The 27,346-nt window shown below is 38.1% G+C and overlaps 1 protein-coding gene across 2 annotated transcripts in view; it reads right to left on the minus strand.

The window, feature by feature from the left end:
* pcdh1a (protocadherin 1a) overlaps positions 1 to 27,052 on the minus strand; it is a 308,027-nt gene extending 280,975 nt beyond the window's left edge. For both annotated transcript variants that reach the window (XM_062048094.1, XM_062048096.1), the window contains exon 1: positions 26,661 to 27,052. The gene's annotated coding sequence lies outside the window, so the exon portion shown is untranslated. The remainder of the gene's footprint in view (positions 1 to 26,660) is intronic.
* Positions 27,053 to 27,346: the final 294 nt, after the last annotated feature.

Raw genomic sequence — 27,346 nt, forward strand, 5'->3', positions numbered from 1 at the left:
ATTGACCTGTGAATTATTGCCGATAAACGACATTATTGCCATTATTTTTATAAGAGACAAAATTAACCATTGATGTAATGATAATGCATAATAATAATACATGCATATCCTTTCAAATGCAATAAATGTGTATTTGTCGTGTATTTTAACATTGGAAATGGAATAAAACAATTTTTAAAAAAAATACAAATAACATTAAAATATAATTTGTTTGCAAAATTTTGCACTTGAATAAAAATTACAAAAGCCATAATTGGGGGTGGGGGGTCTTAAATATACAACCATAACAATAAATAAAATAGCTAAATAAAGTATTGAGAAACAAAGTTTCACTCCAATATTGAACATGTAGGCAGAGGTCGAGTTAAATGACAATAAAGTTAGGACCTTCTTAAACAAAAGTGCAAAGTAAAAATATAAACACTACAGTTTAAACAGATTAATTAACAGGTCATATGCAAAACAACATTAAGTTTGGCAGATTCCAAGTGAGGAACACCGACATGACGTGACAACATAACAGCACTTTTAAAAATGTTAGTTTTATAACAGTAATAAATGTCAGCAAGTCTTCGGCGATGTATTTAACCACACTTTCTGAGAGCACACACCATTTTGCACTGTTTTGTTTACACTGACCTGTCACCTAGCTTTTTCACCAAACGCGACGTGAGTGCGAAGTAATAAGTTAGGACTGTCGAGTGGTCATGTTTCAAGTGGTCGTTGTTCTATTCCTGCACATTCGGCGAACTGGCTTTTCGGTGTTGATAGACTCATCTTGTTCCAAAGGTTTAAACTGAAATAGTCCCATATTGGTGTACTGGCATTTGGTTTTCTGATCATTTTGTCCATGTTAGCTGCTACATGCTAACAGGTTGCACTGTGTGATGCTAGCAGGCTAGTCGCGTTGCTGCACAAAGAGTCAAAGACACTTAATGAGGAAAAGATAATTCACCACCTTCTTTTCATTCCATTATGGTACAAACGCACATAGCCGCTAAACGCAACACAAAGCGTGAATGCTCTTGAAGCATGCACATGGCGATTTAGCTACGCTGGAAAACTTACCAACTTTATTTTAATTTATCTTCGGTTATTTGACTTATCGAATATCGGCTCAGGCCTAGCATGTACAAGTTGAACAATAAGGGTCCTAGTATCGAGCCCTGAGAAACCCCGCAGATCACAGCCATTAGGTCAGAGACACGGTTACCTATTTCAACAAAGATTAAGTTAAGCGCAGAACCGGGTATTCTCACCCAGTTTTCTAAATTTGGTAATAAAGTATGGTCAACTGTGTCAAAGGCAGCGCTCCAGTCCAGCAGAACTAAGACTGAGACTTTTACTGCATCTGTGTTCAGGGGGATATAATTTGTCACCTTGATCAGAGTGTTTTCAGTGCTGTGGTGGGGCCTGAAGCCTGATTGGAAAGTATCAAACACACTGTTAAACAGGAGAAAGTCACTAAGCTGTTTGTATACAACGTTTTCTAGGACTTCTCCAAAGAATGGCAAGTTTGATATGGGCCAATAGTTCTTCCCATACTGTGGCAGCAAGCCTACTCTTCTTTAAACTACCAATGGTTGTCACTCACACACTAGGTGTGGCGAAATTATTCTCTGCATTTGACCCATCACCCTTGATCACCCCCTGGGAGGTGAGGGGAGCAGTGGGCAGCAGCGGTGGCCACACCCGGGAATAATTTTTGGGGATTAAACCCCAATACCAACCCTTGATGCTGAGTGCCAAGCAGGGAGGTAATGGGTCCCATTTTTATAGTCTTTGGTATGACTCGGGGTTTGAACTCACAACCTACCGTTCTCAGGGCGGACACTCTAACCACTGGGCCAAGAGGGGCTTAATGAAAGCAGTTTTTAAGGCCTTTGGGAATGTTCCAGTCTGAAGTGAGATGTTAACTAGACGAGCGAATTGTGGTAAAAAAAAACTGCACCGCATAGATTTTGATGGACTCAAAATGTGGATGATATCTCTTAAACTGTTTAGTCAGTGACAGGAGTGAAATGTGCCAGCTCTAGTTGACTAGCTGGCTGCAGAGTAGCAATTTGTTTTTCCAGAAATGATTGCATTTTTAAAGCTTGGAACTTTAGCATGAAAGAATGTTGCAAACTCATTACACTTTAATGTAGACATTGGTTCTATTGGAAGTGAAACTGGTGGGTTTGTTGATCTGTTTACTGTAGTGAAAAGGACACGAGAGTTATTACTACAGTTTGTGATGATTTCAAAGAGATAATTTCCCTTGTTCTACGCAAAACCTGGTTAAACACATTTAACTTTTCTTCGTAAATCTCATAATGAGGTTGGAGCTTTAATTTAATTTTAATTTCTCTTTTGTAAAGTAAATCTGAACAGCCGATATGGGCATCTACATCTGCTATATGATTTGCCCGAGAAGCTGGGCAGGACATAAAAAAAAAAAAAAAAAAAAAAAAAAATGGTGCCATTTTCGTTCGGCTCTGCGACACTCCCTTTTCTGTACCCAGACCGAGTCTTCATTTCCCTATGGCGCCTTTTGCCTACTTTTAACCATTCTAACCTTGTCAGAAGCAACTGCGTCCAAAACATTTACAACACTTAAAGTATATGAGTACAAGAGATCATCAACATTAGCATACGGGGTGTTTTCAAACCTAATCACTTCCATAAACGTTGTCCGTATGCTGCCATTTATGTGTCTGCCCCTAACAACCGCAGACCCAACTGCTGGTTTGGGTCTAAGAGATAAATAGAAGAAAACACAGAAATAATCTGATAAAGCAGAATAGACAACATGGACGTTTGAGATAGGAAGACCCTTTGTAATGATCAAATCAAGACTGTGGCCTTTGCTAAGGGTGGGCTCATTTACATGCTGACTTTGACCAAACATGTCAATGCCTGTCATTGGCTACATCCACATGCACATTTAAGTCCCCTGCAATGACCAAACAGTCAAAATTACTGCACACAACCGAAAATATTAATAAGTAAATTAGTATTTGTAATTGTAAATAGTGAGTATGGTTGATCATGTTATCTCCATTTTGAATGACACATACTCAAATGATGAAAAAAACCCAAATGACAATTTGTGGCTGAATATGACAGAAACACTCCCACCCCTCTGGTTTTGTCATGTCTCTAACATAGTTAAAATGAGGTACACTAGTTGTAATTATAACTGCATTTGTGATGTTTATGTGGAGCCAAGTCTCAGTTAAAGCAGCACTAAGTAACTTTTCAACCTTCATAACATTTTTTCAAAATTTTTGGAATGATACATGGACTTACAACTAGTTGAATGACACCTCTGTCATGGCCTGAGGGGGTATCGCTTTCACTGGCACTAAGCAACTTTGAGGAGGGTGGCCTGCCACACAAAAAACTACAAAAGTGCATACTGCTTTACGGCATACGTCACTTCCCCCATTTCCCATTCGTTACAAAGACGGAAGTCGATGCGAACGTCCACGTGCAGTTACTGCTATCATGGCCAAAGCTGCAAAACAAAACAAAAAATGAAAAGTTTTGTGTGAGGGGACAAAATAAAGAAAAAGAGAGGCTACCCGGATAAAAAGATAGTCAAGGATCAACATTGGCCCGTCTTTCACTCGCTGGCGTTAGCTCAGAGACGAGGAGGGATTTCAGACTGATGCTGCCTTGGCTCTGTTCCCACTTTACAAGTAAGTACATTTCGATGTGGGCTCTGTACCGAGGATGTCGTTGTGGCTTGTACAGCCCTTTGAGACACTTGTGATTTAGGGCTATATAAATAAACATTGATTGATTGATTGATGAAATCAAAATGAAAATACTAATATTAGCTATCGGAAATTTACGTGATAGCAATAAATAGCCACCGGCTTGATAGTTTGCGGTTTTACACACAAACTCCAAAGTACTGTAAGGAAAAAACATCCATCCATCCATCCATTTTATACCACGTGTCCCTCTCGGGATCAATGCGATGCAAACTGCAAATATAAGGTTTGAGTAAAACATGTAGGTTCCTACTGTGGAAAGCTCAGTCATACTTAATCATTGTGGTATTATCTTGTCAGTTTGTACGTACGAGACAGTAGTTTTTGACGATTTACGACGCTATGCGCTGGTCCTCCTGAGAAGTGTTCCTTCGGGCAAAACACTACCGCTTTGGTCCACTGGCGCCGCCTAAATCAACCAAAACTGAAAGTTCTTACGTGGGGCATTAAAATCAAGATTATAAGAGGAAATACAACTATTAATTAAAAATTATGTGATACTTAACGATCTGGGGCAGCATGGTGGAACAGGAGTTATAAGAAGGTCCTGGGTTCGATCCCTGGGCGCGGGGTCTTTCTGTGTGGAGTTTGCATGTTCTCCCCATGGCTGCTCGGGTTCCCTCCGGGTACGCCGGCTTCCTCCCACCTCCAAAGACATGCACCTGGGGATAGGTTGATTGGCAACACTAAATTGGCCCTAGTGTGTGAATGTGAGTGTGAATGTTGTCTGTCTATCTGTGTTGGCCCTGTGATGAGGTGGCGACTTGTCTAGGGTGTACTCCGCCTTCTGCCCAAGTGCAGCTGGTATAGGCTCCAGCACCCCCTGCGACCCCGAGAGGGACAAACGGTAGAAAATGGATGGATGGAACTCAGATAAAGTAACAGGAGTGAGCAGTAGAGAATATTGAGTGATTTTTTTGTCCAATCCATATTTTGCTTTATTCATTATTGTTGTATTCCTTGCCACCTTATGTTGTATAATCTCATATGAGATTTCCAGTTCATTTTATCAATTAGGACACCACAACATTTTCTCTATGTCCTTTCCGGCTATATCAGGGGTGTCAAACATGCGGCCCGTGTGCCGGATCAAGCCGGCGAACAGGTTCAATACGGCCCGCAAGATGAGTTTGCTAAGTGTAAAATTGAGCTGCATTTTAAATTAAAGAAACTGCTGCTAAATGTGTCCACTGGATGTTGCGATAGCAATTCTGTTAGGCAAGCAAATAGTTTATACCAGGTGGAGCAAGTATACCAAGCAATGTCAAGACTTGGTCCTTGGGGTTTGTTTTCCCGGAAAGCAACGGAAAGTTGGCGCGGGCAAGATGTGAATGTGTGTACATTTTTTAATTCATTTGGCATTGAACTGAGAACATGGCATGAAGCAGAGTGATGATAAAGTGTGATGTCGCCAGGCAGACTAACTGAAAACATTGGGCTTAAATAATACAGACATGATTGACAACAGGTGTGTGAGTCCGAACGTGAAAACAGGTGCAACTAATCGGTCGTCACGGTGACAAAACAAGAGTGCACAAAGAGTCCAAAAACAAAACCGAACATAACTAAAACAAAACATGATCACACAGACATGACAGAGCCCCCCCCCTTACAGACAGATCCCAGATGTCCCAAAACAAAGAAAATGAACAAGAGCCAGCCTTGGAGCTGGTGCTAGCCTTGGCTTTGGTGCTGGTGGCCTAGCTGGTGGTTGCGGCTTGGCACGCCGAAAAACTGGTGGTGGTGGCCGGGCCGGAGGTTACGGCTTAGCAGGCCAAAGAAATGGTGGTGGTGGCCGTGCTAGAGGCTGTGGCTTGGCATGGTGATGCTGAGCCACCCCACCTGAAAAGTTCCCAGCCCTAGCCACCCCCCCCCCCCCCCCTCCCTCAAGGAGCGGATACCAGACGCGCTCCCCGCGGTCTGGAACCGTTTCTTTGGGTGGGTGGAGGGAGGTCAGGAGGGGGAAAGAATCATCCCCTCTAAATTGTACAAATTGTTCATTTTTTCTTATTGATTCCGATTGAGTGGGCGGAAAAAAGAAACAAATTGTTACGGGGGTGGGGCTTGGGTCTTGGGGGGCGGGGAATGAAATCTGGATGGCTTGGTTTGGCAAGATCTAATTTTCAAAAACATGTCTTTATAATGTTGGATCTTAGATTTGAAGTCTTTTCTTGGGGCCGGGTGATCGAAAGAAAAATAATTCAGAAAAAAAAAATCCTGGTCTGTGATGTCATCCTGGGGAAGCCGGGCAGGCTGTGGCCCATTTCCGCCCGGAGGGGGAGGAGCTTGCGGGAGCGCCGCGTGCTGTACGCTCGCCTTCCCTGACGTCCCTCGTCTTTGACGGCGCTTCCGTGGCTGGGGCGACGCGCCAATGTCGTCAGGGCACATGGAGCTCAATTGCATTAGTTTGCCGCCAGGACCCCAGACCAGATCCCTGCGCTCCACGGAGGAAAAGCGCAAAGTTTCCTCCTCCATGGCGCGGCGGACCTCCCACGCTGCCTCGTCCAAACTGTCCAACTTTCGTGCGGAAAAACTGTTATGCTGGCGACATAATGTCAAGACTTGATCCTTGGGGTTTGTTTTCCCGGAAGGCAACGGAAAGTTGGCGCGGGCAAGACGTGAATGTGAGTACATTTGTTAATTAATTTGGCATGGAACTGAGAACATGGCATGAAGCAGAGTGATGATAAAGTGTGATGTCGCCAGGCAGACTAACTGAAAACAATGGGCTTAAATAATACAGACATGATTGACAACAGGTGTGTGAGTCCAAACGTGAAAACAGGTGCAACTAATCGGTCGTCATGGTGACAAAACAAGAGTGCACAAAGAGTCCAAAAACAAAACCGAACATAACTAAAACAAAAAATGATCCCACAGACATGACAAGCAAGAGATACACAGTGCTGCGATTCCTCCCCCTCGACCCAACGTAAAACAAACAGGAGTAAAATAAACAATTGGTAACCCCACTAAAATGCTGCATGAGACTCTGCACATTGATATAGTTCTGTGAAAATGATGGTCTTCTGTGCAAATTAAAGAAAGCGAACAGTGGAAATGACAAATGAGGTAGTTGATACATAGGAGCGTTTATATTTTTGCTTTATTTTGTTTTTTGTTCAATCATAGATGGGCTGTGACTGAAAGTTTAATTGCTTTGTAGATACACTGAGATTGAGTCAAAGGTCATTGTGTTCTTCATGGTGTTTTTGAAACTGCACCAATGTTTTTCCTCATGTCTTGAAGTGTTTTGTCAAGAGGATTATTTGTTGTATGTACATGTACATTTTCAGATTGTTCTATTTTTGGCCGAAGTTAAACAAAGAAAACAAGTTCTCAGTTGACACTGGGTCTGGAATCCTTTCCTCCAATTTTGGTCCAATATTTACGATGTAATTATTGAAGCTTGCAACTACTTCCTTCATATTGTCATTGTTTACGTTTCCGTCTTAGAAGTATTGGGGGAAATCCTTCTTAGTGCTATGTTTAATAATGCTATTAAGAATGCCCCATGTTGCTCTCATATTGTTTTGTTCCTGTCTTAATAATTGTAATATTCTTCTCTACATGTTCATATTATGGTAGTTAGCTTGTTTATATACTTTTTATACTTAGTTTCTGCTTTTGTAGATCTTTGTGATATAGATTTTATGCATAATCTTCTAATTGCAAGCATTTTTCAATCCTTTTGTCATCCACGGTTGATTGTTATTTTTCTGCTTCCTACTAAGTTGTTTCAATGGACAATGTTTGTCATAAAGTATCACAAAATTTACCATGTGCTTCATCAACATCATTTTCATTGTACACATTGTCCCAAGTTTGCTTTTCTAGCAAATTTTTGAAGGTCATAGTCTTCTCTGTGCATAGTTTTCATAATGTCTGTTTGTCGTCCATGTTCCTCTTCTTGTAGTTTCCGTCACAGTTTGAGCACGCTGGCAGATGATTACTGATGTCGGTTATAAGTAGAACACTTGTACTGTTATTATCAAAATAATTGGTAAAAATTGTATCAATAAGCGTGGCAAAGTGTCCAGTGATTCTGCTAGGCTTTGTGATTTTAGGATATAAACTGATGCTGTACATTGTATTTATGATGTCATATGATGTCAATATTAAAGTCGTCACATAAAAGAAAAATACTTTTTGACCACTATCAAAATAGTTTGCCTTGCTCCAGTCTTCAAATGTTTTAATACTTGTCTGAGGTGATCTATATATTCAGCTGAATAATATATTATAGCTTTTTTCATTACATATTCCAATAGCAAATTAGAGGTTTTTTTATACCACTTTGTAGTTCAGGTTCTTCATCACGCATACCAATTTTTGTTTGTTGGTTCTGTTGATGTAATTTAGTTCATATCCTTCAAAACTAAAATCTATTCCTTTTTCATCATCAATCCATGTTTCTGTGACAGCAATCAGATTGAAGGGTTTGTTGAATTGTCCTAAAAGGTGCTTAATGTTGTTACAATTTACATACAAGCTTATGTTATTAAAATTAAAAATGTATAATTTGTTACCATATTTAATGTTGCTGTTACATTTTTCATCTGTATAATAAAAACAATTATTACTGATGTGGGAGAAAATATTTGTATCTGGATCTATATCATTCTCGAAATCCTGGCTTTTATGGACTTTGTTGCAGATGTTTTTCAATTCCATATTTTCTTGTTCAACAATTTTTGATGTTGTTTCAATAATTTCTACAAGTGTAGGTGGATGCTCTCCTGAATTTTGGCCTTTTGTTTAGTGGTCCCTTGGAACATAGTGTTGGTGTTGAATGTAGGTGTTTGTGTTCCGTCAGACTACATTATCATTGTCGTTGTCAAATCAGTGTCAACTTTAATATTTGTCTAGGTCCTTGATGTATTTGACAACAAATACTCTTGCTTCTGGACCGCCTTTCAGCTTGATACTGTCATGACTTGATTCTGGGGGTTTGCTTCTCCGGAAGGCAAAGGAAAATTGGCGCGGGCAAGGCGTGAATTTAAATACATGATTTATTTTTTTAACACTAATAAACTACAAAAAAAAAGAAAGCAAACAAAAGGCGCGCACAAAGGCGGAAATACAAACTGGACTATGAAACAAAAGACATGCACGTGGGCACAAAAACTATGAACAATAAAACAAAAACACTAACTGTGGCATAAATGAACAAAACTTACTTGGCAAATAACTGTGACACGACATGAAGCAGAGTGATGAAATAGTGTGAGGACGCCAGGACGAACAACAGAAACAGACAGATTTAAATAGTGACGTGATCAGTGAAAACAGGTGCGTGACTCGAAACGTGAAACAGGTGCGTGACAAGACAGGTGAAAACTAATGGGTGACCATGGAAACCAAACCAAACAAGGAAGTGCAACCAGGAACTAAAAAGAATCCAAAAAACAAACACATGGCCAAAACAAAAACATGAACAGACATGACGCATGACCAAAACAAAAACATGAACAGACATGACAGATGTAGATTTTACAGTTGGCGCTCCAAGTTCCCTTTTAACACTACATGAGTTGTGTTGTCCTCTGTGTTTTTAAATTTGTATTTATTTTTATTGTTTTAATTGGTTTTACCCTTTAAAATCGTTTTTAATCATATTTATTTTTATATTTATTTATTTCATTTTTATTCAGTCATTGGTGGAGCTAAGGATAGTATTTGAATCTTGTTTTTAATATTTTTGTGCAGCACTTTGGAAACATTTTTGTTGTTTAAATGTGCTATATAAATAAACTGGATTGGATTGTATTCCCTGAATTGTCCCTGCTTTCTCAAGTCGCGTTCTTTCTTGGTGATTTCAGCATTACATTTGTGAGGTGCTCATTCGTGTACACATTTGTACCCTTCAGCTTCTTTCCTTGTTACAGCGGTGCCATTTTAGATTTCCTGTTGTCAAATTTCACAAGGATGACCAGAGCGGTGTTGTTTCTTCCATTCAGTGGAACACATGTTTCGAGGGTATTAATGTGGATTTAAATTTCCTTTGATTGCAGAAAGTTGACCACTTGCTGTTTTGCTGAAGCGACATCCATTCCATCAGGTTCTTCTCCATTATCCACAGTGTGGGATCTTGGTTTAATTTGGTGCCCTGTCATGATAATATTCAATCGTTTACTTGATCCATTTCATCTATGATATTCCTCAGAATGATGTTGTCTCGTTTCACTGCAATAACTTCCTCTTAAAGAATCTTCATCTCTTGGCGCATTTCCTGAAATTCCTTTCTCACTTTATCGTTCTGAGTTTGCAGACTTTCTTTATTTTCCTGCAGACTTCTCAGATCTTCTTTAAGTGCTTTTCTTAGATCTTTTTGAGTTCTCTTCTGACTCTTTATAGGTCTGCTTTGTGGTCTAATCTTGCTTTTTCGATATCATCAGCTATTTTTTGTCGCATCAAGTCTTGCTTCCCATTGTGTCCCGTATCTAGTTTCCCATCTTGTTCTTTATCCAGAGGACACCAAAGGTTTTGATATTTGAGTTGTTGTTTTTTTATCTTTTGACATCGTAGCAGAGCCTCTTTAGCAACTTGCTAACAACAGTTACGTCTTTAATAACAAGCGGCCCTTTTAATTGTTTATTTTAACAATGTTGTACCTTGCGTTGTTCAAATATCAAAGGGATGTCAGCCTGTCAACTGATATCACTCTGTGTAGTCGGAAACCCTTAAAAACAGCTTTGAGCTCTAGCCGTACAATCTCTGTGTAGTTTCTGGTTGCTAGGCAACCGCTTTGAATTGCAGTAGGGGCCGCTGGCTTGAGGCATGTACATCTGATACAAATAAAATGTAAGAGACCCTGAATGTGTTTATAATTTTATAAAAGTAAATAAGTGGGACTGAGAGGTAATTGATAACACCGTGTTTATAAAAGTGAATTATCTTATTATTATCTTAATGAGCAATCAATATATAAAAGATTAAAGCAAATAATAATAAGTGTAAATATTTAAAAATATATACATAACAACTTAAGAAAAACTTTAATTGAAGTGAGGAAAAAGTACCCATCACAAATAAACCAACAAACTACCAAACTATGATGGGTAATTGTGAAAGTACTACCAAGCTTCCTTTTGACAGACATTAAACTCTTATCAGATCATCATTCATCATAGTGTATCATCCCAAGCTGTGCTCATGAAATCATTTCTTCTAAGTTTAAAGAAAAAGTCAAAGCAGGCTGGTGAACATGCAAAAGCTATTTGTATCTGCCTAATAGCGACATGATATGCTATATCTTCTGCAAACATGTTTAACACTGCAGAAAGGAGTGCAAGTTCAGGCAAAAAATAAATATAAATCAGAATTAGGATTTAGGATCCTAAGGAGAGCATGCAGAGAACAGTACCTGGCCAAAAGCCATCTTATTAAGTGTCAGTGCGGTGAATCTGAGAAAAAAAATGGGACGAGAGATTCTGTTTCTCATGATTCATGCACAGCACAGCCATCACTTTGTGGACCTACCGTCCCCAGGAGAGGGTCACCCAAACACACTCTGTCCCTGGTCAATGACCTCCAGAGATAAGAATTGCTCCAAGTGTTTTCTCACTCTTGTCCAATGTGTCACTTGAGTGTCAGTTGTCACTGATGTTGACATTTCTGAAATGTACAAGCATGGGGATTGATATCTATATAATAGATTTGTTCTTGATGCCAAATAGCCACATAAGACAAATTGTCTCATGGGTATAATGGTAGGTATCGTTGTGGCTTGTGCAGCCCTTTGAGACACTCGTGATTTAGGGCTATATAAGTAAACTTTGATTGATTGATTGATTGATATTTAACTGGACAATAAATAAAGTGGAAATATTGTGATGTATTTATTTTTTTACACTAATAACATAATGTGTGTTGTTTTAGCAATACTTTGAGAAACTACAATGTCGCTTACGTAGAGTAGGACGTCTATCCAATCTGAATTGTTAAAAAAAAATTGAAGAAAATATTGGAGGCTTTTTTAGCCGGTTGTGGGTTGGACCATTCCTTAAATGTCATAGTCGCTCATCTCTGTACTAGCCCCTTTGGTCCAGATTTTAATATTATTTTGTTCTTGTACAATGTGCTTATCTAAACTTAAATGAAACGCTTGTCATGCGATGATAAGCGGTGTCGTGATTTTAGGGATGCAGATGAACGAGGTAACAAAGGGGAATTTATTAATAAAACAAACAAAAAGCGAGAGTAACGAGGAAGTGCTCTGACCAAACAGGCTATGACGAAAACAAAACAAAATGCAAAACACTTACAGGAAATGTGGAGCAGACGGCGTCCACACAGTACGAGTGTATTTGCACTTCGCATCCAAAGGTATCGTCTATAGCAGGGTTGTCAAACTCATTTTAGATCAGGGGCCACATGGAGAAAAATCTACTCCCAAGGGAGCCGTACTGGTAAAATCACGACACGATAACTTCAAAATAAAGACATCCTCAGATTGTTTTCTTTGTTTTAAAAATAGAACAAGCACATTCTGAAAATGTACAAATCAGAATGTTGTTGTTTTTTTTTACACTTACATTTTGCGGTTAATAGTAGTCTGCCTTTATTTGTCGTTATCTTTCTGAATAAATTATGTGATAATGTTCATCAGTCAACTCATTGGTGTTAATTTTCAATCTATCAAGATAAAAAAATAATATCAAAATCAAGTTACAGGATGTTATTTATGTAGTTTGCTCATTTTCCTCGACTGGTGTACTAACATCATGTGGTTTCTTTTTTTCACATACCTGTATGTAGCGTCATCTACAAAGATACAAATAATTGCTATTGCGACATTTAGTGGACTCATCCCGCGGGCTGGATAAAACCTTTACTTTAGGTCTGACACCCCTGGTCTATGGCTACCAGAGAATCGTGAATAGCAGCATCAACAAACAATGTCCCGACAACCAAGGTAGAAAAATAATCAACTTAAATAGTCTTAATGGCTAACAGAAAACAGGTGAGGGGAAATGCGCTGGGACAAAAGTGAAGCAGACACGGGAAAACACCAGCCAAACCAGAAGAGCCGCCAAAATAAAAGCACAGAACAGGAACTAACACAAAACACAGGAGAACACTAACAAAACCCAACATAAAGGCACGGCGGCCTGGTGTAAGCAGCCGTGACAACACTCAGTCTTTTGGAATTACACCACTGTAAATTTAGAACAAATTATCAAACTTGAAGAAGTGGATAATATTAGGGATGTGCTAATCAGTATTGGCCGATTTTTGCAAAAAAGTATGTAATCCCCATTGCTGATTAATGCAGATCACAATTGCTGCACACCTCTGGCTGTCACTGTATTTATTTTTAGTCCCTTGGCTGACAAGTGGCCAGCAGCTAATTATCTGTCTCCTTACACAGTATAATTACCTCCATTACAGCATATAAACTGCATTTCTCATCGTCTTAAGTATCATTATTAATTATCATTATCACTGGAGGACAAAGCTAAACATGTTACAACCCGAGAGCAAGCCAGGAGCAAGCATGCAAGTGGATCACACTTCAAATATCGCAGCTTCACTACATCACATAAAGAAAAAAAACACTTTCAGCATAATCTACATGTTTTTGGCCTAATGTACAGTGTCAAGTTAAGTCAGTTCTTCTCAAATAGTGGGGCGGGCCGCCCCTGGGGGCGCGGTACGATGCCAGTGACCAGTGTGACCACGGGGAACATATTACTTGTTTGCCATACTAGAATATGACGAAGTGTACGTAGACCTTGGCTTTACTGTGACTATGGTGGGACACGAGGAAAGACTGGTGTGTTGTTTTCTTTAATGTTGATAAGGATACAGTGTTATGCAAAGGTATACTTATAACCATTTTATAGACAATTGATACTATTTATAGTCGCGGTGGAGAGTGGGGCGGGTGGAAAATATGTTCTCCTACCGAGGGGGGGCTAACAGAAAATAATTGAGAAGCACTGAGTTAAGTTGTATTTATGTATTATATGCGGCGATCAATATAGACATTCACCAAGCGGGAGGGTAAACACTACTAAACAAAACGACAGGTTAATCTTGGCACTAGGGATGTGCAGACTAGCATCGAACGATTTTCCTGAAAAAGTATGTGATCGGCCATTGCCGATTTATGTCTTTAAGAACCGATCACAAACATCGAACTCGTTTGTCTGAACATTTTTTATTTTTGGTCCCCCGACTGTCAAGCGGCTAGCAGCTAATCATGTGCCTCCATATACATATACTAAATTAATAATAATCACCTCCATTATGGCAAATAAATGGTTCTTATAGGCTTTTTCAAATGATATTATCACTGGAGGAAGATACTAAACATGTTACACACCACGAGCAAGTCAGGAGCAGGCATGCTAATAGCTGATTGCTGTTTAGCTTTAAACAACACCAAAAAATAAGTGCAAGTAAACTTTAAAAGGTGAAGCCGGAACTGCGTTTCAGGAGAAAGTAAGCAGTTATTAACATGAAATAAACAAGTAGATTAATAAGAATCTAGAGCAGGCATGTGCAAATTACGGCCTGCGGCCCATTAAGCTTTTCAGCCCGGCCCGCCACAGGTCTTCAAATTATTTTTTTAAACCTTTACCATCGAAACTTGAGCCTCTAATTCGATGTGCGGTGCATTTTTCAAATTACCATATTACCTACTCTTAAACTATTGCGAGTATTCCAATGGTTGGAATCTGCGTTTTTGAGTGATATAAGAAGTGTTTAACTTATTTTTGCTCCTTTTCATTTATATTTTACTTTAATGTTATGTTGATTGATTTCTTTGTATTTTATTTATTTGTTTCTTCTGTAATATCATATATATATATATATATATATATATATATATATTTATATATATAACAGTGGCGTGCGGTGAGGTTCATGTCAGGTGAGGCACTGACTTCATCACAGTCAGATTTACAAACATATGAACCCTAAAGAGTATCTTATTCACCATTTGATTGGCAGCAGTTAACGGGTTATGTTTAAAAGCTCATACCAGCATTCTTCCCTGCTTAGCACTCAGCATCAAGGGTTGGAATTGGGGGTTAAATCACCAAAAATTATTCCCAGGCATGGCGCCGCTGCTGCCCACTGCTCCCCTCACCTCCCAGGGGGTGAACAAGGGGATGGGTCAAATGCAGAGGATACATTTCACCACACCTAGTGTGCGTGTGACAATCATTGGTACACTTAACTTTAACTTTACACTTACAAACTGTAGCACACAAAAAAGCACATTTAATAAAAAAAACGTTATTATGGTCTTACCTTTACTTATAAGAGTTGTGAATGAATGAAATATGAAATCCGCGCTGCAGTCTGCAGGTGTACCTAATGTTGTGTCCCTGTTCACGGCTCCTCCGGCGCGCCGCGCGAGCATTGTTGTTTTTGCACTTTTTGGCTTCTTGTTAAGTGACTTTTTTTGGGTGGATTCGGTCTTGCACGTGGAGGGTTTGGGTGTGGGCTTTGGTTGGTGTGGCGCTCCCGTCGGGTGGTGCATTCTGCGGCAGAGGTGCTTGGCACCAGGAGGCGGGGTTATGAGACGAGCCTCCAGTTTTATGATCGCTCAACACAAGAAATACTTTACACACATACAGTTGTTGACAAAATACACTGCACATTATATACCTCAGCTAACTAAACTATGGAAATGTATAATATAATTCATATAGCAATACGGTCTCACTGCACAGGCCAGCAGTTAGCCGAGTCATTGCGCACAATCCATGTTGAGGCACAAATCAGTGACGTGCCTCAACTGGCTGCTGATCACCGCACCGTCTCTTCTCAGTATTTGAACGGCAAATGTGAAAATAAAAATAAAAATAATCTAAAACTGGTGAAGTTAAATGGTAAATAACTTTAGTATAATCACTGGATACATATAACAATTTAATTTTTTTTTTTTCTTTGTACTTTTTTTTTTCTTTCCATGATGGCAGGTGAGGCCGTGCCTCCCCTGCCTCTAGTGACTGCACGCCACTGATATATATATATATATATATATATATATATATATATATATATATATATATATATATATATATATATATATATATATATATATATATATATGAATCTCAGTGCCCCGTGGTACACACTATCGAGCTTGTGGAGACAACCAGCAGTAACATTCATATACAACACATCTCCATAGTCAGTAACAGGTAAAAAGGTTGTTTCCACCAATTTCTGTTTCAAAGTAAAAGAAAAACAAGACTTGTTTCTATAATAAAATCCTAGTAAAAGTTTCAGTTTTTTTACAACATACTGAAGTGGTCATCAATTAAAAATCCTAAATATTTAAAAGAAGAGACTAACACAATTTGTTGCCCATTTCTTGTTAAAATGTTCTCGCACAGTATATACCTGTGTATATATATATATACACACACACACACCGGATCCCAGACACATTTTTACTGACCAATGTGGACCCCCGAGTCAAAATATTTACCCATGCCTAGTCCAGAGAGAGGATAACACAACAGCAACTGTTGTGCGCTGTTGGTGTGTAACTGTCATGCGTACATGTAAGAGGAGGGCAGATAAATCCAAAAATTGGTGCTGTCTATACCAAGAGTAGAATCAATATATCATTGATACTAGGGTGATTTGGTAGATATTTATTTATGTATTGATGTTTAATCATTTTTTGTTGTTTCTGTTAATATTTACAAACTTAGGGATTAATTCCCTGGACCAGGAGGACTTGGATGGCAAAAAAACAAAGTATTTAAATGACTACTAGTTTTACTTTTGTTTAGTTATTGTGTAGTATTGAGTGTATGTAATAAAAGAATAAGGAACTAGTTAAAATCTTGTGTTAATATCATTAAACTGTCAATAGCACTCACCAAAAAGGCATTGAAAAATGTACCGTTAATACATGAGGAGATATTGGTATCGGCCGATCTCGCTCATGGATGAGCGGTATCGGCAGCATAAGACCCTGATCAGAACATCCTTAGGTAGTATGGTTGGCCCGTTTATACAGTAGTACTGTTACACAGAACACATCTACATAATTAAATATACTAAATGAAGGCAAGTTAAGTGCAGAGTCCAGTTTAGGCTCAAGTTTAGTTACCAAATATAAAATATGTGGATGAAGAACTAAAATACATGGAGGAAAGACGTAAAGCAATTTGATCATCATCATCTAACCTAACTGACTGGGTGGCCTCTTTCCTTTTCTCTTCCTTCTGCTCTATCCTTCATGAAATGTTTCCACATATTATTTCCGATGTGATTTTGAATGACAGTGAACTCCCCACATTCCTTTTAGCACACAGACCGCAAGCCTCCATTTAGGCATCCTTCCCTCAAGGCTTCAGTGCCTCCGGTGCCACGGCTGCAGCTAAACCCCTTGCAGCAAAACATCAGTTTAACTGCAAGGTGATTGATTCTCACCCGGAGCCCTCACATAGTGCACCACCTTAGCCACCCCAAGGTTCAGTATCACATTTCAACCTCTACAAGTCTATTATCAACTTTTAGCTATATATCCGAGTGTGCACAGTTTGGGTCCCAAGAGAGATACGGCTTCCTGCCTAAGTGGTACAGACGGTGCTGACCTTAGTGGTAACAAGGTCCACTGAAAAGGATGTACCAGCCAAGTTTGTAAACGGTGCAAACCCTGAATAAATTGTGTACTCTTAGCTACTTGCTATTTGTAGGTGCACTTCAAGACACACACTGAACTCATTTTGCAGCACAGAAGCTGTGTTGCGAGTACAGACCAGGTGCATAAATTACATATTAGTATATTAATTATTGGAATATTATTCAAATCCGACTTTTCTTACCTATTGGTATCTGCCCATGTGTATTTGGGATCTGCATAATCCCTGGAAATTTGCGCGCGTCCACCATTGTAGTCCGTGGTAGCATACAGGTCTAACTTATATCTGTCAGTAGACTCGCTATGGAATCGCTAAAACTACCGGTACAACAAAGATGACAAGGAGAAGACGCTGCTGAAGTGGAGCCACATAAATCATCCTGAAGAGAAGTCAGAAAGTGGCTAAAAGATGGTCTGTAAAATGTAATTTTTGCAACATTTTCACCAAAGAACCACGTTTACATGTTTTATGGAGAGGACAAGGAAGTTTTTTAAATGCCAAAAAAAAATTCTGAATATGACCCCTTTGATGCACCTTATAATCCGGTGCCCCTTTTGCATGAAAATAGACTTGAAGTGCCAGAGTGCCTCTTAAAATCAGGGCCACTCTACAGTCACAATTTACAAGTAAGACTCTGCTTCCTCTGCCTTCCCCGACTACACGTCCCAGACAGTAACTCTGCTTCTTAACACTGCCAGAGAATAAAAAAGACATAGCAATAGGCATTAGTGTTGCCAATTTAGCGACCTTTTTTTTTCCAGTTTTCAGGCCCCTTTAGATTCTTGTTTTTCAAAGCAAATTGTGACTAATTTAGCAATTTGTAATGGTGTTATCAAAAGCACTCACAGGCTTGTGAAATAAATTTAAAAAACTAAAAAAAGAATCGACACGAGCGATTATTTGTATTTCTAAAAAATGTTTAGTTTTTATCATGGTTGTCAAATATAACGAGTGATTATCCATCCATCCATCCATCCATTTTCTATCGCTTGTCCTTCTCGGGGTCGCGGGGGGGTGGGGGGGGGGGGGGGGCTGCAGCCTAAATCAGCTGCAATCAGGCGGAAGGCGGGATACACTCTGGACAAGTTGCCAGCTCATCGCAGATCCTCATGTGATTAATCACAAAAAATGATCGCATAAATAATGTATACACACCAATTAGTCACACAGTTAATTTTTGACCACTCACGCTCCTTTACCTTAACCGTGGATGGTTACCTGAAAGGTGGTGCGGGTTACATTTAAAAATTGTTCCTGTATGACATTCTGACAATACAATTGCATTTGCAGGGATGTGAGCACCCTTTGAGTAAAAAAAAGAGGAATATTGAGAGAAAAAAAGGAGGAAAATCAACACAAAGAGCTGCCACGCAAAACCCGAAAGAAAAATGTGAAAATCCAGACTACATTTCCTGCAATTGGGTGCATTTATACACTATATTTTACCTTTAGATATACAAATGTTTTGTACCACATATTTTTTTGTTTTTTTTAGTAGATACATTACTAACATTATTATCATTTAACATGTAATGTAAATGTCTATAACATGGGCCAGCAATTTCAATTTGCCACAAAACGATGGCACAAGTTCAGTTTGATGTCAAAATGCAACCTGTCTATGCAGGGTGTTTTCATGTCAATACGCAAGGGTCTAACAGGTGGTAAAATGTCACCGTATTACGGGACATGTGAGAAATTGAGTACAGTGACCATCATGAGCACAGCATTAATTTATATGACCCAATCCAAACAACCTTTCCTAGTCATGGCGCAGAAAAAAAAATACATTCAACCAGCACAAAAAGTCAACACACATGGTCACACATAACACAACTTCCTCACTGAACATTGCGGATATTTTTTTTTTTTAAAAGCGTTCCATCACCATAAAAAATACAAAATTATAACCATTTAAATCCCATCATTGCAAGGCATGATGGGAAAAATGCGAAACACTCTCTCCACACTTATCCATGTTTGACTTTTAGCTGCTTGATATTTCTAAAAGATTACAAAGCTTTAAAGAGGTCGTCACGAAAGTAATTGCAAATGGTAGGAGTTGAACTTTCACATACTCTTAATATTCTATTATAATAATTAATATTCCGCCCGAATGCAGTTGAGATAGGCTCCAGCACCCCCCGCGACCCCAAAAGGGACAAGTGGTAGAAAATGAATGGAATAATTATATATCCATTATATTATTATAATATGTAAACACACATATATAGAGTACATAGCCCAATATGGCTCGCCAGTCAAAACATTTGCACACCCCTGGTCTAGCGCTTTGGGCTCCTTAAAAAGGGGTAGAAAAGCGCTATACAAGTACAACCCATTTACCATTTACCATAACTTGCATGCAAAACCGTTTTCTCATTTGGCAACTCTATCCTGTAGCCACACCCCTTTGGGTATTATTGCTTGGTTGCATATGACGTCAAATCCTTTGTTCTTCTTTGCAGCTTAATTCACATGACGGTCAACCAGCTTAAGTGTGGCATTAAAACAAGTGAGAGTGAGTGTAGAGTTTGAGCAGACGTTGCCGTATTGCTGTTCTGTTCTTGTGTGTTCCAGTTGTTCAAATAGAGAGATACTGTAGGTAATAGCTTTCATAGAGTCCCTAAAGAACTGGTTCATAAAGGGTAAAAAAGTCAGGGAAAAATCTATAGTCTGTTGGGGGAAATGGCTCCTAAAAATATCATTTTCATTATCTTGTGGATTACAATCGGACATGCTTGTGTCTGCAGTGATCACTTTGTAAAATGTTTCCGTGAACATTTGATTTATTTGAGAAACTTCTGTGATATGCAATCCATTTTATTCTCTACTATATTAGTAGTAAATGTAAAAAAGGACATTGCATTAGTTTGTGTTCTTTTGTGGTTGCTATACCTAAATATAACTACAAAGACCTGGTTGTGCAAATAAACTAACGTCATATTTAGTTCTAGTAATAAATTATGTAATTGTTGCTCCAATCCCCCGTATTATTGCTGTCAATTTTCATAACAGAAACTTAAAGCTAGTTGTTGTACAGGAAAGCGTAGTGCTTTATTCGACACCTAGGACAACATTATAAAGTCTTTGGTGATATTTTTTAGCATCAAGAAAATATCCTTAATAGTATTAATAAACTACATGAATAAATCTCTCATAGGCTCAACAGCATATACTGAATCTTGATATCGCTAGCAAACATTGCTGAACAACAGGGACAAATATGGTTAAATAATAAGAGACCATTTGAACTTCACACCATAAAAACTACTGCAGACATGAATTGTAGATGAGACTAATATTTGTAGGAGGAAATTAACGGCAAACAAACGTATCCTTTTTTTCATTGGCGTCACCATCACAGCACCAATCAAATACGTCGCTTATCTGATTAATGCTTAAATTGTGGACCCCTCCAGATGTAAAGACACAATGTGCCTTCAACCTTTTCTTCTCTAAATTTGTGACAGCATCAAATGAAGTGAGGTTGTGATTTTCTAAAGTGTATAAATCCACTTCATCCCCTTTTTTTAAAAATATTCGTTCATGATCGCTTGTATATTTGCCTTTAAATCTTTCAAAGTACGCCAAAATTTGCACTTATGAAGGTAAATAAACAGTAGCTTAATGGAACAGACTATCTCCTGAAACCCAGCAATACCGATGTTGGGACATCTGTTTACAATCTGTCACGTCAAAAATATGCCTTCTCTCTGGCTACTAATAAATACTCAACAACTACAACTGGTTCAAAAGTGGAATCATCCAAATATGTTGAACAAGAATATATATATATATATATATATATATATATATATATATATATATATATATATATATATATATATATATATATATATATATATATATAATTATATATATACATATGTGTATATACATATATGTATACATATACATATATATATATATATATATATATATATATATATATATATATATATATATATATAATATATATATATATATATATACATACACTACCGTTCAAAAGTTTGGGGTCACATTGAAATGTCCTTATTTTTTAAGTAAAAGCACTGTACTTTTCAATGAAGATAACTTTAAACTAGTCTTAATTTTAAAGAAATACACTCTATACATTGCTAATGTGGTAAATGACTATTCTAGCTGCAAATGTCTGGTTTTTGGTGCAATATCTACATAGGTGTATAGAGGCCCATTTCCAGCAACTATCAATCCAGTGTTCTAATGGTACAATGTGTTTGCTCATTGGCTCAGAAGGCTAATTGATGATTAGAAAACCCTTGTGCAATCATGTTCACACATCTGAAAACAGTTTAGCTCGTTACAGAAGCTACAAAACTGACCTTCCTTTTGAGCAGATTGAGTTTCTGGAGCATCACATTTGTGGGGTCAATTAAACGCTCAAAATGGCCAGAAAAAGAGAACTTTCATCTGAAACTCGACAGTCTATTCTTGTTCTTACAAATGAAGGCTATTCCACAAAATTGTTTGGGTGACCACAAACTTTTGAACGGTAGTGTATATATATATATGTGTACATATGTGTATATATATGCATATGTGTATATATATATATATATATATATATATATATATATATATATATATATATATATATATATAGATATATAGATATCTATATATATATATATATATATATATATATATATATATATATATATATATATATATATATATATATATATATATATATATATATATATATATATATATTCAGAAGAGCAGGGCTTATATATATATATATATATATATATATATATATATATATATATATATATATATATATATATATATATATATATATATATATATATATATATATATATATATATATTCTGTAGAGTAAGCCTTCCTCTTAAAAAAAAAAAAGATAATTATGTTAAATATCATCACTGACACTTATTGTATAAATCTTTGTAGGTGTCTTTCTGGGTAAGACTTATTTGAATTTGTCTCAGTAATGAAGTTGCGTGCCTTTGTGTTTGTTTTTTCATTACACATTAACAGAGGTATTTAGGAAGAAAGGCTCAGATAATTGTGTTACACATCCTCGGCACCTGTCCTGGTTACCATAGAGACGGATGATCTATGACTCTGTGGACTGATTCAACTCAGTGACTGACTGGCTGACATTTGCTGTGCTACAGGTACAGCCGAAATGAGTCAAGCAGAAAATCAAGCGAGGCATGTTAGTAAATTAACAATAAGCCGTGGCAAAAGGGGTAGACTGGCATTGGAAAATGTCATTAAAGGAATAAATTAATCATTTTGTCCCTTTTTTTTTTTTATGGATCTTTTGGGCGAAACACGATGTAGCAGTAGCATCCGTTTGTATTTTTCTGCATAGAATGGAAAGATCCACCTGTTCATTTGTATAAAAACAACAAGCTTAAGTGTTTTTTAGTGGAGGGTGAGCTCCCTCCAGGTTTGAGGACATCATGGTAATGGATGATTTCATGATTTTCTCAAATAGGGTGATTTTCTATATTGGCTGCCTTTGGACTGAGGGAGAAAAATCCATTACCTCCCACATGCACACTTTATAGTGGGTTGCATCACATCTAGTGGCCTTACACTGTTGATCTTTGCAAGGAATTAACTTCAAATTGGCATATTGAGTATTAGTGTTGAGAAAGCTATAATCTTCACTTGGGAATACTGACTAAGAGTATTTGAACCAGGGCTGGCCCAAGCCTTTTTGTGGCTCCAAAGAAGATTTTGTTGGTGGCCCCATGTCAGTCTTTGATATCACTTGTATAACATGCGAGCATTGATGCATCCAAGTGGGTATTGTACCACATTTTCCGGACTATAGATCGCACCAGTATATAAGCCACACCCACAACATTTTAGAATAACTTTTTTATTCCCCGTATATTAGTCACACCGGACTATAAACCACAGATATATAAATTGTGGAATTAGTCATTTACACATACTTTAATTGTTTCTAAACAGTGTCTGTAAAATGGCAGAACAAAACAGAAGTCATCGTCATGGACACACTAGCTGCGGGTGCTAGCTCTCCAATCAGCTATAGACTCAAAAAATTAATGGTGACGTTTTGGTGAGTTTACAAAACTGAAACAATACAAAAATAATACCATTGAAAGTTAATTATATTAATGCAGACACCAATAAACGTGTTAAAATATTAGCTAATGCTAACGACATTAGCTTTATTACATTACGACAGCAAATACAAATATGCATGAAAACACTCTTACAGACATCACACATGGGATGGTTTAGTAAGTATGATTTGTTTTAGTTATACTGTAAAACATACAAACATTGCTTGGAGTGATAAATGAAGAATCTATATGAGTAGAAACGCTACTGACGACTAAAAGACGGAACGGCACTTGTACTTCCGGTTGAAAGCACTCAAAGGAAATACCGTAGACGTTCGCTCCGTAGCACCTCAGTTAGCAAACTCGTCCAAAAGATGGCGCCATAACAGTAACAATAACACACCCATGCAAGGTATGTTAAAAACTATTTTTTGAATTCAAATCCACAAACTAGCCGCACCATTTTATAAACCGCAATTAGCGGCTTGTAGTCCGGAATTTATGGCAATACAATCATCTCTCGCCACAGGTCACTATGTGGGTGTTATTTTATGTCAATAGGGATTTCTTAACCAATTAACATCAATTAAACAAAATATACTGCAAGTGTATCAAGTATTAACTTTTTAATTAACAAAACATGTTGTGAACAACTTGTTGCATGATCAGATAATGTTAAACCGTAAAATATGTTTCTGTTCAAATAAACATATTAGTCAGAAAGTGCTTTATTATTTCTAGCCTATTGCAGGCCACATAAATGATCTGGAGGGCCACAATAAGGCCTTGAGTTTGACTTGTTGTCCAGAAGTAGATTTGGCTATGGGAGTGTGTGCATAAAAGACCCAACCAACAAAAATGCCGTTCAAATATGTTTAGAAAAAGTTATTGACAAATAATGTATTAGTAACATTTTACAAGGGTTGTAAAACATTGTATTTACAGTTGTCCCTCACCACATTTCGCTTCAAATATTGAGGTTTCACCACATTGCAGATGGTTTTTAAACCTTATTATATTACATGTTTGCCCTAAATTTAGCATATTTAATCATAAAAAAATGGCCGAATGAACTAAAAGTATATATACTACAGTATTATTGGCCACTAGATTAGACCTAACCATTCAGAGCATGCGGTTCAGTAACATGTCCTCCGATTGGCTCAGCCTCAGACAGCATTATTGTATTGGATTAAAAGAGCGTGAAGATGACTAAAGGGTGTTATTTAATGTTCAGAAAGCTCTCATAATGTTTAAAAACACATTAGGTAGTAGTCAACAGACTTTTTATGCTGCAGCTATGAAAATATTCGATTTTTAATAAATTATTCCTACATCGCGAAAATGTATTTATTGCAGTCATGTCAGAAACCAATTAACAGCAATAAACGAGGGTTACTCGACTGTAAATAATCACGTTCAAACTATAAATAAAGACTATATTGACAACTACAATTCAGCTGAATTCAATAATCAAATCAAATCAAGCTTTATTTATAAAGCGCTTTTCATACATAAAAGAAATGCAACACAAAGTGCTTTACAAAGTTAAAAACAATACCCTGGTGACCCATATCCCCCATTATCACATACGTACGCACGGACACAGATACCAAACACAAACACACCCACACAACATACACACATATGCAACTATATGGACCAATGATTGCATGGCTGAGTACAGAGGAGACATGTGAGTAAACACTATCACAGGAGCCATCTGCACCAGGAGGTCATCAGACCATGGCCACCAGGACGCTGACACAAAAGCGCCCCCACAAGCACGACCGATAACCCCTGAGGCAGATGGCTCATCTGAGGAGCGTTGGAAAATAAAAATAATAAAACTTGTAAAATAGTAAGAACCATGTGTAGTGATACACAATAAAATACAAATAAGATGTATGAAGATTAATAGAAAAAAAAATATATATATATATACAGTATATACAGTAAATAAATAAATATAACTAAATACAATCTTGCCAATACATTCCAGATTATGTCCAAAGTGTATTTTGTAATATTTGAAAAAAATATTGATTGGTCAAAGGGAGAAGGAAAGTGTTCAATATGTTCTACCCATGCAGTGAAACCAATTCAAAACTGCTAAGCCGCTTCAGCTATAATTGAAAAAGTAAACAAAACACAAAACACAGGCAAAAACTATGAAACAATATTGTTATTTAAACACTATCTTTAGGGGGAAAGTTTGGCTACAATATCAACTTAGATAGTACGGTCCGTAAATCTCTCACGATGACAGCATTCATAGCGATGCTAAATTAGCAATTACCTTTTTGGGCTTTTGAACAGAACTAAAATTATTACCAAGGACATGTTGACTCACCCGCTGAATAAAAGTTTAGCAGAAAGAAATTATATATACTGAAGTGACCCATGCCAGAATCATGTGCCCCCCCCCCCCCACCCATTGACTGTTTATGCCAGGGGCCGGCCCGATTTGAAATCTGTTCCACGACACATTTTGAATATCGAACCACGTTCAAATGATTTGTCACGTCACATGGAATTAATATTTCAGTACTTATTTCCACCCAATTAGTCTTGGCTACATCTCCTCTCCCAACCTGCCTTCGGCTGTACACAGATGAGATCACCACATTAAGAAGGCTCATGTTACACTTTGAAGGCTGTGGGCTAGAACCTTTACAGCCCCTGCTTGTGTTGGTGTGTTTGTCGGCCTTGTAGTGTGCACACTTTGTGTCTCGCAGACTATTAAAGACGAGCCCAGTGCTCGGTGGAGTGGGGAGAAACAACACCCAAGACTTCCCTTTGGATGCTAGGGGAAATGGTGGGGGGGATTTCCCATGTGGAGGCGCACAATGGACGCACAAGCATTTCGTGCAAAAAAATGTTGCTCACGAACGGACACTTGTAACTAATACGTGCAATCAGTGGGGGGTTTGCAGCTAAGCAAATGCAAATTGATCACATGTTCCGCTTTGGGGCATGACGCTATTATAACGCGCAATTACCGCATCGCATTGTGCGCAATTGGCTTGGAATAAAGTCAAATGTGCGCGAGTGGATTTTTTTTCCAGCTCTTCTATCAATCATTATCCTCCCCCCCCCCCCCCCCCCCCCCTTCATTTAAATGCAACTTGTTTGACATGTTTTATTATTTTTGCAAGTAAATGTTGTTTAAATACCTGAGCCCAGAGAGACGTGGATGAGCGCTTGGTCACAATCCGTCCAAAAAAAAAAAAAAAAAAAAAGCTGGTATAGATCCTCAAAATAACTTCAGCAGCAAGCTCAATCCGGTTAGAACTTTGTCTAAGAAAGATAGATTTTTTTATTTATTTTTTCTACCGTAAAACTATTTAACGAGCGACCTAGCTCATTCCATCGGGGATTGCTCCCATAAATGTTCACGGCGCATCCCGTTCGGTCCAAGTTTGCGCACCGGCAAGTAGCAACTCTAAACGGTCTAAATGCCATCAACGTGCATGAGGAAAAAAGGTAGCCTTAAAACAACAGCAAAAAACAAATGTACCAAAAAAAAAGATAAAACCCCCCAAAACGAGCCCATCTGAAGCGGTTCCAGAGAGCAAGTGGTGGTGCGGTGCTGAGGATGACTTGTTCCCTCCGCTGCCTCCCTCCTCTCCTCACAAGGTGGGAGGAGGTGGGGCTCCCATCAGCCGCAGCACGCAGCAACTTCACACTCAACATCACATTATGCCCCGGCTGCCTACCGCGAAATTGTTTGATTCCTGCAGTTTAATGCGATCCCCATCAAACGGGGTCACTTCAAATGGGCTTCATTTGAAAAATGCGCGTTTTGATTTAATTCGGGGGCGCAAAAAAAAAAAAAGAATGTCGCCGCTTATGCCACTTG

The sequence above is a fragment of the Entelurus aequoreus genome, linkage group LG05, assembly GCF_033978785.1.
Source record: "Entelurus aequoreus isolate RoL-2023_Sb linkage group LG05, RoL_Eaeq_v1.1, whole genome shotgun sequence".
Lineage (NCBI taxonomy): Eukaryota > Metazoa > Chordata > Actinopteri > Syngnathiformes > Syngnathidae > Entelurus > Entelurus aequoreus.